The sequence below is a fragment of the Myodes glareolus genome, chromosome 9 (genome assembly GCF_982192425.1).
Source record: "Myodes glareolus chromosome 9, mMyoGla1.1, whole genome shotgun sequence".
NCBI classification, from domain to species: Eukaryota; Metazoa; Chordata; class Mammalia; order Rodentia; family Cricetidae; genus Myodes; species Myodes glareolus.
Window position 1 is genome coordinate 54,953,189 of NC_142034.1, and position 15,088 is coordinate 54,968,276.

At 43.7% G+C, this 15,088-nt stretch overlaps 1 long non-coding RNA gene across 2 annotated transcripts; it reads right to left on the reverse strand.

Annotated features, from left to right (window-relative positions):
- Nucleotides 1–6,243: 6,243 nt before the first annotated feature.
- LOC125409397 (uncharacterized) lies at nucleotides 6,244–13,247 on the reverse strand. 2 transcript variants are annotated; one of them, XR_015003630.2, is made up of 4 exons: nucleotides 12,962–13,247; nucleotides 11,681–12,727; nucleotides 8,514–8,839; nucleotides 6,244–7,544 (listed from the first exon to the last, which is right to left on the reverse strand). It is a non-coding gene; the product is annotated as an uncharacterized LOC125409397 (long non-coding RNA). The 2 variants fall into 2 exon arrangements; XR_007234784.3 differs by having other exon boundaries at nucleotides 6,244–8,839.
- Nucleotides 13,248–15,088: the final 1,841 nt, after the last annotated feature.

Consider the following 15,088-nt stretch of genomic DNA (forward strand, 5'->3'; position numbering starts at 1 on the left):
TCTTGGAAACTTCAAATATTTCTGCAGGAAAATCTACCGTTCATTGTGGAAAACTTAAGCATTATTCATATAGACATATATTCAATGAAAGATACAATATACACAAAATGGGCATGGAGAAAAGTAAAATATTTCCTTAAAATTTATCTTCTTTCTGTCTCATACCAGATGGCTCCTGACATGACACAAAAATTCTGAATTTTTCTTTTAACAACAGGCTTGGATTTAGAGAAGAATAGTCGTTGTCCAACTCCAAAGCCAGCTCTTATTTTTAAGTAGAGATGTATACATATCCAGAGAATCACATTTTACCATGTAGATCGTAAGTCAGATTTCTCTTTGTTTGTTGATTCTTTCTGGATAGCTGTCTTTTCATCTTTAGACATCTAGAGGTCCAATGTCTCTCGACTCTTTGAAGATGAGTATTTTCCTGCAAAGACAAGAACAGAACCCTGGTCCAACGCTTATGAGGTTGTCTTACATTTGTTTGGTTGTCACCTCTGTGGATGACTGTCGTTTCTCTCTCTCAAGAGGTTTCCCTTTTTTAAACCGAATCTTTATTAATTTTGATGGTATCCACAGCTTTTCTTCTCCTGTGGGAACAAGAGCAAGACCCCTTCCCCAATGTAGCACTTCTGGTTTCCATTGTGAGGTAGCACATCCATTTATTTATTTATTTATTTATTTATTTATTTAGTACACAACATTCTGCCTCCATGTATGCCCACATGCTAGAAGAGGGCATCAGATCTCATTACAGATGGTTGTGAGCCACCATGTGGTTGCCAGGAATTGAACTCATGACCTTTAGAAGAGCAGCCAGTGCTCTTAACCACCGAGTCATCTCTCCAGCCCAAGGTAGCACATCCTTGAAATACACCAGTTGATTTAAAAGATTTCTATTGTCCAATGTCTCTCTGCTGTCATTGTTCCTTTCTCATCTGCATTAAGAAAAATCAAGGTTAATAAGGCATTATACAATCTATTTCTGGGGGTATTTTCTATCCCTTTCTGTTTGTTTTGCACATCCTTTATAGTTTGATTTGATCTTTCTATAAAGGCCTGACCTGTAGGATTGTTTGGTATACCTGTAATTTTCTTTATATTAAAATAAGCAAAAAGCTGTTTCATTTTCTTAGATACATATGCTGGAACATTATCTGTCTTTAATTGTGCAGGTATACCCATGATGGCCATGACTTCTAATAAATGCACGGTTACTGAGTCAACCTTTTCTGAGCTCAAGGCAGTTGCCCATTGGAAACCTGAATAAGTGTCAATGGTATGGTGTACATATTTTAATTTTCCAAATTCTGTAAAGTGAAACACATCCATCTGCCAGATATCATTCTTTGAGTACCCTTTGGATTACTCCTTGTAGCCAATAGTGTCTGATTATAGAAAGAGCAAATAGGACGTCTCTTTATAATCTCCTTAGTTTGTTGTCATATAATAGAAAACTCTTTAAATCTTTGCTATTTACATGATGTTTCTTATAAAATTCTGAAGCCTGCAGCATGCTTCCAATCAATAATTGATCATTTTCTACATTACCTTGTGCTAAGGACCTGGCAAATCCATATGGGATCAGATGTGTGTTATGTATATGGGACAAAGCCTATTCATGATTATATCTTGAACCTGTTTGAATAATGAAGTCAATTCTGTATAATCTGGTATAAATTCAGCAGTTTCAATATGTAAGACAACTCTTTCTGCATATTGTGAATCAGCAACTATATTGAGAGGTTCTTTAAAATCTCTTAGTACCATGAAACTAGCATATAATTCTGCCTTTTGGACAGAATTATAAGGGCTTTGTTTTATCTTACTTAATTCTTCTGATTTGTAACCTGCCTTCCATGATTTATTAGTATTAGTATAAAAACTACAGTCTCCAGTTATTGATGTCACGTACAATTTGGGGAAGAATCCTAGTAGTTCTCTTTATAAGATTAAGTCTATCACTTTTGGGATAATTGCTATTAATTTCTCCTAAAAATTAGCACAAACTCTTTGCCATAGTTCATTTTCTTCCCATAATTTTTAAATTTCATCAGCAATAAAATGCACTATAATCTCTGCTGGGTCTATTCCTACTAGTTGACAAAGTCTCAATTTTTCTTTTATAATTAATTCAGAGACTTTCTCCATATAAGTTTTAAATTTTTTACTTGTTTTATGTGGTAAAAAGATCCATTCTAAAATAATATCTTCCCTTTGCATTAAAATTTCTGTAGGGGAAATTCTAGGAGGCAATATGATTAGAATACAGTTAAGGTTTGGATTCACTCTATCTACATGTGCCTCCTGTAATTTCTCTTCAATGGCTATCAATTCTTTTTCTGCTTCAGCTGTTAATTCTCTGAGACTTTGTTACCATCTAAGGTTTTGTTTAAATGAATTATTAGATCAGGTGTTATCCCAACAGCTGGTTGTAGACTGAAAATATCTCCTAACAATCTTTGAAAGTCATTAAGAGTCCACAATCGGTCTCTCCTAATTTGTGCCTTTTGTGTTCTAATTTTCTGTAAATCTATTTTGTGACCTAGATAATTACAGAATCTCCTCTTTTTTTCAGGAGAAATTTATAAACCCCATTTAGGCAAAAATTTCTTTGCTTCTTTCTAAAGTATCTGCATTTGAGTCAGATAACAAAATGTCATTCATATATTGTTAAATTATAGACTTAGGAAATTGCTTGCATATTATTTCCAGTGGTTGACTTATGAAGTATTAGAACAGGATGGGGCTATTGAACATTCCCTGTGGAGGACAGTCTACTGGTATCTCCTAGTAAACTGAGAATTATTATAAGTAAGCACTATGAAAGCAAATTTTTCTCAATCCTTTTCTTGTAAAGGTATAGTGAAGAAACAATCCTTTAAATCAATAACTATAAGAGGCCATCCTTTTGGTAATAGAGAAGGCAGAGGAATTCCAGGTTGTAAAGGGCCCATAGGTTGAATAACTTTGTTGATAGCTCTTAGATCTGTCACCATTCTCCATTTTCCAGATTTCTTTTTAACAACAAATACAGGATAATTCCAAGGGCTCGTTGATTCTTCAGTATGGTGAGCACCTAGTTGCTCCTGTACCAGCTGTTCTAAAGCCTGCAGTTTGTCTTTCATTAAAGGCCATTGTTTAACCCATATGGGTTTCTCAGTTAACCATTTTAAGGGCAAGGCTGTTAGTATCTCTGAAGGTTTGCTAGTTGCTTTGTGTTCTTGTACAGCCTGAATGGCTGATGAACTTCATTTATAATATCTATAATATCCTTCCCAGAAACATGAGTTTTTGGGGCTGCAGGAATGTTAATCTGGGTATTCCATTGCTGCAATAGGTCAAGACCCCATAAATTTACAGCAATATTAGCTACATATGACCTCAGCCTTGCTTTCTGTCCTTCTGGCTCTATGCATTCAACCTATCTCATGCTTTGTTTCACTTGAGATAGGGTTCCAATTCCTAGGAACTGAACATCTGTCTCCTGAAGAGGCCAATCTGGATGCCAAGATTCTGGGGTAATGATACTCATGTCAGCACCCATGTCTAGTAATACCTCAATTTCTATGTCATTTCTGTGCACTCTCAGCTTTGGTCTGTTTTCTTTTTTTGTCACAACACAGTATCTGTGAGATTCATTCACACTGTTTCACACACTAATAACCCATCCTTTCGGTTTACAGTCTGCTGTTTTTTGTTTGTTTGGTTATTTATTTATTTGAGACAGGGCTTCCTCTGTGTAGCCCCAGCTGTGCTGTGACTCACTGTATAGACCAGGCTGGCTTTGAACTCACAGAGATCCGCCTGCCTCGGCCTCCCGAGTGCTGGGATTAAAAGCGTGCACTATCTCTTCCCAGCTACAGTCTGCTGCTAATGCACCAAAATGACCTGATCTCTCTCCTTTACTAGGCATATTGAGAATATTCTCAATAAGGCTGCAATAAGAAATGTTAAATTCTCATGCAAGTTTTTGGTGGGTGTGTGCACTTATTTTATATTTCTGTAGGATGTATAGACGGTAATGAAGTTGCTGGTGAATCTAGGTTAGCTTTAGTAATTGTCAAACTTTCCAAAGTGGGTGACCTAACTCCTACGCCTTCCAGTCATGTGTGAGAGGTACCAGTTGTTCCCCATCCTAATTCACAATTGGCGTCATTGTGACTTTTCATTTCAGCTACTATGTAGATAAGTAGTGCTATTAATTTAAAATTTTTTTTTGAGACAGGGTTTCTCTGTGTGTAGACTTGGCAGTCCTGGAATTTGCTTTATAGACCAGGCTTCCCTCAGATTCTCAGAGATACACCTGCCTTCGCTTCCTGAGTGCTGGGATTAAAGTCATGGGCCATCACTATAAGCATTGCTACTTGGAGGGAAAGGGATTCTGGCAATTGGGAGCCAAGGAATACTAAGTGCTGCAGCCTGGATGGAAGAGTGTTCTGGCAGTCGGGAACCAGGGAATAGCACAGGCCGTGGTAAGCACAGCAGCCTACAGACCCGCTCTAGGAAAAGGTTTCCCCAGTGTATCAGCTCTGCCCTGGCCGGACAGGGCTTCCCTGGCGAAGTTGCTCAAGAGTGTGGCAACTCTAAGGGAATGTTTCCCCAGCCAAAGTCTGACAGCGCTGGTCTGCTTTGATCTTCTATCTCTAGCTTCCCCAGTGAGGCTGTAAGGACTGGGTGCTGTGAGGGGAAGGCTCCCCCAGTAAAGGTGTTACAGCCCTGCTTCACTCCGCCTCTGTTAGGGAGAAAGACCATCTTCACCCAAACCTCTTTCAGGAGATTTATTGGAAGGGAAGAATCAAGGAGAGTGGGTGCCTCTTCTGGGGTGGAAGAAGAGCATGTGCAGTGTTTATATAGGGCTTCTTAAGGGCGGAGTTTTCCCAGGAGGAAGAGGGAAGGGTTAGTTTTTCCCTGCTCAGGGATTGGTTAGTTTAGTTGGTCAGGGGTGGGGATGGCTGATTTCAGAGTCAAACTCTGTTTCTTTCACTGGCCTTTTTTAACCCTTGGCTCTACTTTCAGGACCAGGCATATTGCCTTCACTGGCTCTGATTCTATGGCCAAAGTGTGTTCTTTTTTGGCACTAGTTTCAGGGTCAGGGTGTATTTCTTTGGTTCTGGGTTCAGAGCTAGAGATTTATTACACTGGCTCTGGTCTCAGAAGCAGGGTGTGTTTCTTTTGCTGGCTCTTTTCCCTTACCACCACCACCTAGCAATTAAAAAAAATTATTTCTGCTGTGAGGACCAGCCTTCAGCAGTTCAGGGATTGAGGGGTAGCCACGAGTTGGCAAACTGAGCATTCAACTTTACTGTCTGAGGGAGTAAAATTTAATTCTCTGTGGTCAATGAAAAAAGGGAAACACACACACATACATACACACATAAAGTGGGGAATCTGGGGACTGTTTTACCTTTTATTGAATCAAATCCACACACAATGGCTACAAGACAGAAGGAGGACTCGGGTCATGTCTCCAGCTGCTCTGACATCCCACCAGGGAACCAGCTCTCCGCTGTTGTGTGGTAACCTCTTCCCATAGGGCCAAATGGAACTCCAAGCCGTAGCTCTGCCAGTCCCACACTGCCCTAGAGAGCTCTCTACTTGGTCCTCAGTTCTTATGTCATGTATACCCAGAGAAGATCACGCCCATAGGGCTTAGTCACTCCTATACCATTGACTGATCGGACTGAATTCTCACAACATACAAGCACACACACACACACACACACACACACACACACACACACACACACCTCCAACATGTCAGGATCTCACCGAGGGTGCTGATGAATGGCAGGCCTTCAGCGGGTCAGAGAAACTAAAGAGGAGATGCAGAACAGGTGAACTACTGGACAGACAAACAGACACATGAGGATGTTTCTGAGGGCCAAAGCTCCATTCTTCATTTCATTATTCTTTCTGCTTGTTCTGCTCTATCCCTTTTCTCTTCTGTCCTTCCACCCTGATGCTTCCCTTCTGTCTGTTCTTACATTTTCCTTCTAGCTAACTTTATTTTTTCCCTTACAGCTTACATACCCCAGCAAACTCTTTCAAGTGGCTACAATATACTTTTTAAGCGAAAGATTACAAGGAATACAAGTAAAAAACAGCATGTTTTCCATTTCCCTTACATGACCGAACATCTGACATATTCCAGGTGAAAAACAAGTTGTCCCAAGAACCCTCACACAGTCACACCCAAGCAACTTGCTATAGATCAACAGAGTGGAAGCAAGCAAGGTGTTTTTCTCAGCCAGTTCTTTTACTGGCAGGCTGCATTCTTGCGGTTACAAAGAAAGGATCAATCACTTTATTACTTATCTCAAAGGGTAATCTTATAAGAAATCTTAAAGTAATTACAAACCTATACATGAAAAACAACCAGTCAGTTCCACTCTAAACCTCAGGGTGCAGACCCGCTCATCAACTGTTTTTATATCAGGAAGTGAGGGCAGAAATGGGTACAGGAATTAATTACCATCCTTGATCACCAACCCATCCTAGCGAGAAAGGTGCAGCAGCCAGCAGTAGCTAGGCTGCCATTGTTCTTGTTCCCTGACCTCAGCGAGTCCTTTGCTCAACCATTAAAAGTATGTCTTTCTAAACGCTAAATTGTTCCCCAAGGTTTTCTACCTCAAAATCATTAACAAAAACACCTTAACCTAACCTTTTAACAATTCTACATGTCTAAATTCTTTCTCAGGGTGGTGGTTGACTCGCTAATCTGCTCCAGCAGCAATGCTCGGAAAAGTCAATCACTATTGTGAGTACCAGTAACACTGCCCAGTGGAGGCCTAGAGACAGCCCATAGACTATGAGGGACGTGGTGACCTTGAAGCCATCAGAGCTATGCTCAAAAGCAGCGTGAAGTCCTTGGAGTTCGCCCTCTCCAAGGCTCACTCTGGCATGGCTTTGGCAATCACTCGGCCATGTTCCATGAGTTCCAGTGCTGCCTGTGTGTCCCCTTCATGGCCCCAGGCAAGTTTTTCTGTGATGGAAATAATGTATTTTTATAGATACAGAAATTTAAAAGCACAAGAAGGATGACACCAGGAGCTGGAGAGATGGCTCAGTGGTTCAAAGCACTGATTGCTTTGGTTCGATCCCCAGCACCCACGTGGGGGTTCACAGCCATGCATAACTCCAGTTCCAGGGGACACAATGTCCTCTTCTGGTCTCCATGGGAACCAGTGGGCATTCACATATAAAGTAAAATGAATAAATCTAAAATAAATTTTTAAAAGAAATAAGAAACTAAAAACCATTCTTACTTTTCTACCTCCCAACTTGATTGGTTGTGACCCATAGCCACTAAGACTGAGCCCTCTCTCCAGTCCCCAACTTTATGGGATTTGTGGTATGCATGGACAACATTTTTAAAATTTATTTATTTATTTAATGTACATTGGGGTTTTCCCTGCATGTATGTCTGTATGAGTGTGTCAGATCCCCTGGAGTTATAGACAGTTGTGAGCTGCCATGTGGGTGCTGGGAATCGAACCTGGGTCCTTTGGAAGAGCAGTCAGAGAGCCATCTCTCCAGCCCTGTATGGACAAGTTGAAAGTTTTACTGATTTATATTCCCACCATGCATGAAAAAAAATATTCTTTTTGAACTGAGATTACTTTGAAACGTCAATTTTGGTGTTTCATTGCGGCCTTTTTTTAGCCCCCCCCAAAGAGGCTGATTAAAACTTTTTGCTCTTTATATCACCTTTTTAACAAGTTGTTCCATTTCCTTTTATAAATGAGGTTTTTCTTTTTGGAGAAAGCGACTCCTATAGCCCAGGCTGGCTTTGAATTTGTGGCCAAGGATGTTCCTGAACTCCTGATCCTCCAGCCTCTTTCTCCTGAGTGCTAGGATAGCCAGGATGCTTGGCTTGTGCAATGCTGCGGGTTGGACTCGGGGCTTCGTGCACACTGGTCCTCATCCCCAGCACATAGCACAAAGTGCATTTGATTGTCAATCACATTTCACAAGATAATATTTAAAAATAAGTGGTAGTACAAGGCTGTAATCCTAGCACTCGGGATGCAAGAGGCAGAGGCAGGAGGATTACGTTAAACTCAAGGCCAGCCTGGTGTACATAATAAACTCGGGTTAACCAGGACTATGTTTAGCCCTGTCTCAAAATAAGCCAAAACAGACAAAGATGTGTGTGTGGTCTTCTCATGAATGGATAGATATGCAAAATGAGGTTTATACAAAGTTTTAGCAGTCACAATATGGCGTAACTCTTTTCTCCTTTTTTGTTAGTTCATAGAAGTTCATAGTCTGTTTCGGTCATAGTCACCCTCTGCCACTGTTCCTCATCTACCCTACTTCCCTACCCGACTTTTTTTTTTTTTTCTTTTTAACCCTTCAAGTATGTTTGGTGCTGCCATGGACTCTTGGATGTGTGTCTTCCAATGGAATATGGTCATCCAACTGGGGGCCTCGCCCTTAAAGAACACCGACTCCCTGTCTCCCAGCAGCCAACAGTTCCTTCACTAAGGGTGAGTTTTTGTGCATACCTCCCTCCCGCTCCTGGATTCGGTCTGGCTTGAGCTTAGGCAACACCGTCACATTGCCCACACTGCCGTGAGTTCACACGCGCTGATGCCCTGCTGTGGGGGAAACACCGTTTCTTTATGTCCATCCACCACCTTACTCTCTTTCCGGCCCTTCTTCCACAATAATCCCCATGCCTTGGGAGGGGAGATGTGTGATAGAGATGTCCCCTTAGGGTCGAGCATTCTGTAGCCTCTTATTCTCTGCTTCTTGACCAGCTGTGGGTCTCTGTGTTAATTTCCATCTACTGCACGAAGCTTCTCTGATGAGGGCTGAGCGATGCACTCACCTGCAGGCATAATGACAGGTTATTAGGAGCCAGTTTAATATTATGTTCATTTATCAAGTAACAGTAGCGGCTTCTGCTTTAGGGCCTGGGGTCTGCCTAGCCACAGGTTTGGGCCCTGGTATCAATGCCATATGTGGGGCACAGAACGTAAAGCAAATCAGAAAGTGGTTGCTTACTCCCATGACCTTTCTGCCACTATTATCCTCGATGTCACGTCTTGCCAGGCCACTCATTGCTTTAGCTTGGAGGGTCCCCAGTTGGATAAGACTGGAAATTCCTCTGCTTGTGGGTGTAGAACCTTCCAGCACTAAGAGAGCTAACTAGAAGGGATAGCATTTCCAGGTGAGTATCAGGTCGGTTTGCCTATGTTCTATGACTCTGGTACATGGTGTTGTCAGCAATGGGGCTACTGTTGAGTAACCCAAAGCATTGGCAGTCGCTTGTAAGTCTTGGGACCTTACTAGCCAACAACTCTAAAGAAGAAACCCACTCCTGGCACTGGGCTTTTAGCCTGCAGTGTCTAACAGGGCAACCACCCTGTTACAGGGCAGCTGCCTTTAGACTCCTTTACTTCTGCGTCTGTGTCCACTTTAGGACTTTTCTAGGTAGTGGGCTTTTCCTGACGCTTTTCAAAAGGCCTGTAGTGTTGGCTCCCTCCCCTGTCCCCCCTCCCATGTCCTCCCACCTCCCACCCCATTTAACCCTTCCTGTTCCATTACTCCCCTTCAACCCTTTATACCACTGTGTCCTAGCTCACCTCCCTTTAATATAACTTTAAGAGGAGCATACTTATTACTATTTCTAGTTTTTTCCACTCCTAAAAGCGCAAGCGTTAGCATAACCAATAATACTCTGGGAAATACTGTAAAAATACATATGGTTATTTCTATAAATACCCAAAGGGGATTCTTCATTGACATGCTCCCTCGAAGCAATAAAAGGTTGTCTCTTTAACATGACAAAAAGACTATTTAAAACCAAAAGTCAAAATTACACTTAATGGGGAAACATGAATTATTCCTCTTTAAAACAGGGCCAAGACAAGGACAATCACCCCTATTTAACTTGGGTCTAAAAATTCTAACAAAGCTTCTGGAGTAGGGAGGGAGGAAGAACGATGTAATCAAAGAGAAGGGAGAAAGCAAGCTTTCACGCCTGGCAAATGAAGTGAAAACCGCCCCACAATTACCAGAGACAGTCGAAGCCTAAGAGACCCAGGGTGCGGCACAAAGGACCCCAGGTTCATCTCCCCAGCAGCTCACCGCCCTCTCCTCTGCAGTCTTTAGGGAGTCGCCATGATTTTATTGCTAAGTCCTTTACATGACTTTTTTTAAAAACATGTGTTTTCCTGCACACACACAGGTACACCACGTGTACCTGGTGCCTGTGGAGGACCAAAGGGGGTGTCAGAGCCCCTAGAACTGGAGTTCCAGAGGGTTGTGAACCCAGAATTGAACCCAGGTCCTCTGCAAGAGCTACATGTCCTCTTAACCACTAAGACATCCCCCCAGCCCCATACATTTTTTTGAAGATTTCATACAATGTATGTGTTCAATGGGGTCTTACTGCCATGTTTTGGCGGGTTAATGAGCGTATTGGTAATAGTTTATCATTCTTGGGGGTCTGTTGGATCCCATTGATCAATAACTCAAAAAGAGGTAACCATTCCTGGTAATAGAGACTTTGGTGGCTAGTGTGTGGTGTCGAGTTGGGATATTGTTTCCCTTCCTCTGTTGCCCATATATCTCTTACTAACATATAACATAGCATATAAACAATATTTACAATTGTTTTTGTTTTCAATCACTTATAAACACCAGCTATTTACAGTCACCAACTACAGAGGTCAGAGGTGTGTCACGTGGACACAGCATTAAAGTCCTGCTTAAGACAGGTAGGAATGTATTTTCCGATCTGCATGGCTAGTTCCATTTTCTACTGTTTCTCTCTCTCTCTCTCTCTCTCTCTCTCTCTCTCTCTCTCTCTCTCTCTCTCTCTTCCTTTGTCTCCTCCTCCCTCCCCTCTGTCTCCCCAACCTCTTTCTTTGATAGAATCTTCTCAGGAAACTCATGCTGACATCATATTTGGATGCTTGTGTGACTGTCTTCAGTATTAGAGTTCCAAGCATGCGCCATCCCACCCAGTTTCCTCGTTTTATGATGTCCGAAGCCAGGTAACTGCCTAGGAGGTGAATTAAGCAGTTCTAAATGTAGGCGATGAAGCAAACGCTCGGGTCCTGGTATAAGACATTAGACCAGGGATGATTCGGGCAGCGTCTTTAGCCAGCCATACCTTCTGCCTTCTGGTGACCATATTGCTGCAGTTAGACGTAGCTTTATTACAAACTGCCTAAAACGGAATGGCTTAAACAAAATGATATCACTGCTTATGATTCTGTGGCGAGTGGGCCTATATGTAAGCGCTCTCACTGGAAATTTACAGGTAGTGAATCTGGAGCCTCGGCTCTGCTGAATGGTGGGTCAGTCTGGGGGACTCAGGCCTTAGCCTGTGGAATCTGATGCTATCTACAAGCTGAGTTAGAAGACTGGATTAGAGGACACCCAACTGGTCTTTTGGAGAATTGGTTTATCGGGTAAAGGAAACCAGAATCTCGCACGCCCCCTGGTGTTCAGGGCCTGAAGTGTTGCTCTTTCCTGTCTGAGGCTGTCACCTTTGGAGACAATGGCTTTCATTCAAGTTGTGGAGCAGTATGCAGGTAGCTCTAAGCTGGGGGTGTCAGTGACCCAGCAGACAGCTACATAGCTCTGCTTTTGTTAGGACATTGTGGTCTTACAGCTCTGGGCAGCTTCTCTGCAGCTGTCAGGACCTTTGAATGTTTACCGCTGGCCATCAGTAGTCGCTCAACTTCAGTCTCGGTCCTTTACAGCCTTCTATCTTCTGAAGTCTCTACTCACTGGCATCGCTCTCCTTTGCTGCACCCCAGCAGTCCTTCCCAGCTTCAGCTCCCCAAAGTCTCTGCTCACAGTTGTTCACTGGACTCTTTTGTCCTCCACTATAGGTGGCTTGTGTGTCTGGGATTAGCAGCCCCTGCATGCAACTAGCTTGGTCTACTCTACCTGTGATAAAAGACAAAAGACAGTTAGATAAAACTCCATCTGTGATTAAAAAAATATATATATAGACAGTTTATAGCAAGGAGGGTCCCAGAATGCCAGTGGAGACCCCAGAATGCCAGCAGAGTCCCCAGAATGCCAGCGGAGCCCCCAGAATGCTAGCCAAGCCCCCCAGAATGCCATCGGAGCCCCCAGAATGCTAGCCGAGCCCCCAAAATGCCAGCGGAGCCCCCAGAATGCCAGCAGAGTTCCCAGAATGCCAGCAGAGCCCCCTTCACTCAGCCAGTCCTTTGCACTAGCTGTCAACGTCTTCCTCATTCAGTTAAGTTTGTCATCATGAAGGCTGAAGCGCGTGTGGGCAGGGACATCGGAAGATCCAGGGGACACCGTCCTCTGAGCATCAGCTGAAGTTGCCGTGGCCTAGGCAGAGGCTCCCACACAGCTCAGCCTCAGGGTGGTGGTGAAGACAGCTGTGTCAGTTCAGCAACTGACTGAGGTCTCCTCCCGGCATCATTGGCCAGATTTTAATCTCCTGCAGGTGGCTATGAGGGTCTATGATTGTCCTGATAAAGGCTGGATAAATAACTGAGGCTACTGGATTAGCAGCTCCCACAGCCTCTGTGGGAATGGCCGCAAGCCCTTCAGTCGCAGGGGCAATATTGCAGACTCAGGAACTGTGGAGGCGATAGCTGGGGACCCTGACTCAGGCTTTGTCTCTGCAGTTCTGGGTTGGTGCTTGGTTTGTCCTTGTTAACTGTAGCTTCAGCTGGACTTTGGGAAAGCCCGACAGTTGTCAATCAAGTCCTCCACCTATCTTTTGAAAGGAGAAGTGTGTAAGGGGCGCATGTGACAAAGATTTGACACACAGTTCAAGACTTCTTTCCAGCAATTTTTTTTTCCTGATAATTTTTAACCTTAAGCCAAATAACCTTAGAGAGGGTCAGGGGCTCCTGATCTGTGCTGTCTGAAAACTGCAGCTGAGAACACCCCAGCTCCTTTCTTCTACCCTTTTGGAATATTAGTGTGTTGTTATTGTCTAAGCACCTACCACATAGCCAGAACGTCTCACGGCTGTCTTACTGGAACTTAGTCCCCAGGGATCAGCCAGCCCCTCCTCTCCCCTGGCTGGTGCTTTCTTACTGAGTCATATCGGGAGCCCTGCAGAAGGAGAAACGGTTAAGCTGCTGACTCGCGAGAAGTCGGCCGACTTTGCACTCATTTCCAAACTCACTGTTGAACAAGGCTGGACTTTCGTTCTGTTCTGGTTCGTTTCTTTTCTTAGAATTGCACTTGAATGAGAACGCAAAGCAAACTTAAAAACAGGCATTTCCTCTGTCCTCTGCTCACTAAGGCCTGCCTCCCCCCAAAAATGTCTACAGGATCATTTAAAGTAAAAGGGTCTTGACAACTGAAGTAAACGCTGTGAAAGTCTGGGGCCTCAGCCCAGAGAGCCCCAGGCAAACAAGGACAGTATGAATGGCGCCCAGAGTCCATCTCTGACTCAATTAGGAAGAATCAATCTTGTCACTGAGTTCCCAAGGAAATTCAATTACAGGGTCAAGTGTAGGAAGCTGGCTAACTGTGGCTTAAGCAGCAGACATGACAGGCGGTCGATAGCTGCCTGGGGATGAGTTTGACTTCAAAGCCCCTGAATCCGCTGTGAGAAAAGGCAGACGTGGTCGCAGGAAGAGGCTCCTAGAGGCGAGAGCTGACCCCCCAGAGTCCAAGGCAAGAGTCCAGACAGGGAACTGCGAAGGAACCTACCACCTCTAGTAGCTTAGTTGCCACTTATGATGGCTGACTCCTGGGGGCTTATGGGAAAGGCCATCAGGGCCCAGGAGGGACTGTCAGCCCCAGTGTGTGCAGTCTGTGTGGGAGAAACTATACCCACACGGACACTGCGCTGGAGAGAAGTCTAAACTCTTCCAAAGCAAAAGGGCGCGGTTGGGAGATGTTTTTCTCTGTTAAATTCGGATTCGTTCCCCCTCTAGTGGTCACATATATGTTTGCAAAGGCATGTTTGTAAGTTAAAAAAAAAAAAATCCAGAAACCATAAATAAAATGGCTAAATCCATTACATAAAAAACAAGTTTTTGGCACAGTGTGGTGGCGCATGACTTTAATCATAGTATTCAGGAGGCAGAGGCAGGTGGAGCTCTGTGAGTTCGAGGCCAGCCTGGGCTACGTAGAGAGACCCTATCAACAGTAATTAATAATAAAAAAAATTAATAATAATAATAATATCATAAAGGCCAGTGGGATGGCTCAGTGAGTAAGGACATGCCTGATGGCCTGAATTTGATCTCTAGGACCCATGCTGTGGGAGAAAAGCATTAACACTTGAAAGTTCCCCTCTGAAGCACACACTCACACATACATACGCACTCTCTCTCACACACACACACACTCACACACTTCCACACACTCACACATGCTCTCACACACACTCACACATACATACACACACACTCTCTCTCTCTCACACACACACACACACTCACACACTTACACACACTCACACATGCTCTCACACACACACACTTACACACGCTCTCACACACTCACACACACACACACACACGGAGGGGGGGCGCTCAGCAGGATAAATCAATAAATAAGTAAATTTTAAAAGGTTAATTAAACACATGAACAGAAATGAAATCAAACCCAAAGAGAAATGTAAGCTAAAAGTAAGCCGTTTTTCTGCTCATTTACAGACTGGTGGGGCTCCCCAAACCCAAAGATGGACAACAGACTCTGACGCGAGTTTTCAAGAAGCCGATAGACTTGCGCCGCCACCCACCCCCACGACAGCTAAGCACACGCTGTAAGGAATGCGCACGTCTATGCAGAAGAGACAGTCACAGCCGCAGTGTGGAAATAACCCAAATGCCCGACACTGGGAGACCGCGTATGTGCGAGTCACGTGATGCGCTAAATATAACAGGAACTACGGGGAGCGAGAAGGGAGGGTTCTAGGTACTGATTTCAGTTCCTGATCTGACACCACTAACTGAAGCAGGTCCAGACGGAGAGAGTGTTTGCTGCCTCTTTCAAAGAAAGGAGGGACAGGAACACACATTTGCAGGAAATGTCACCTTTACTGGAAGAGGGGAGAGAAGGAGGCAAGGAAGGAATTGTTTTTCCACAACGTCTTTTTATACTACTGTGACCC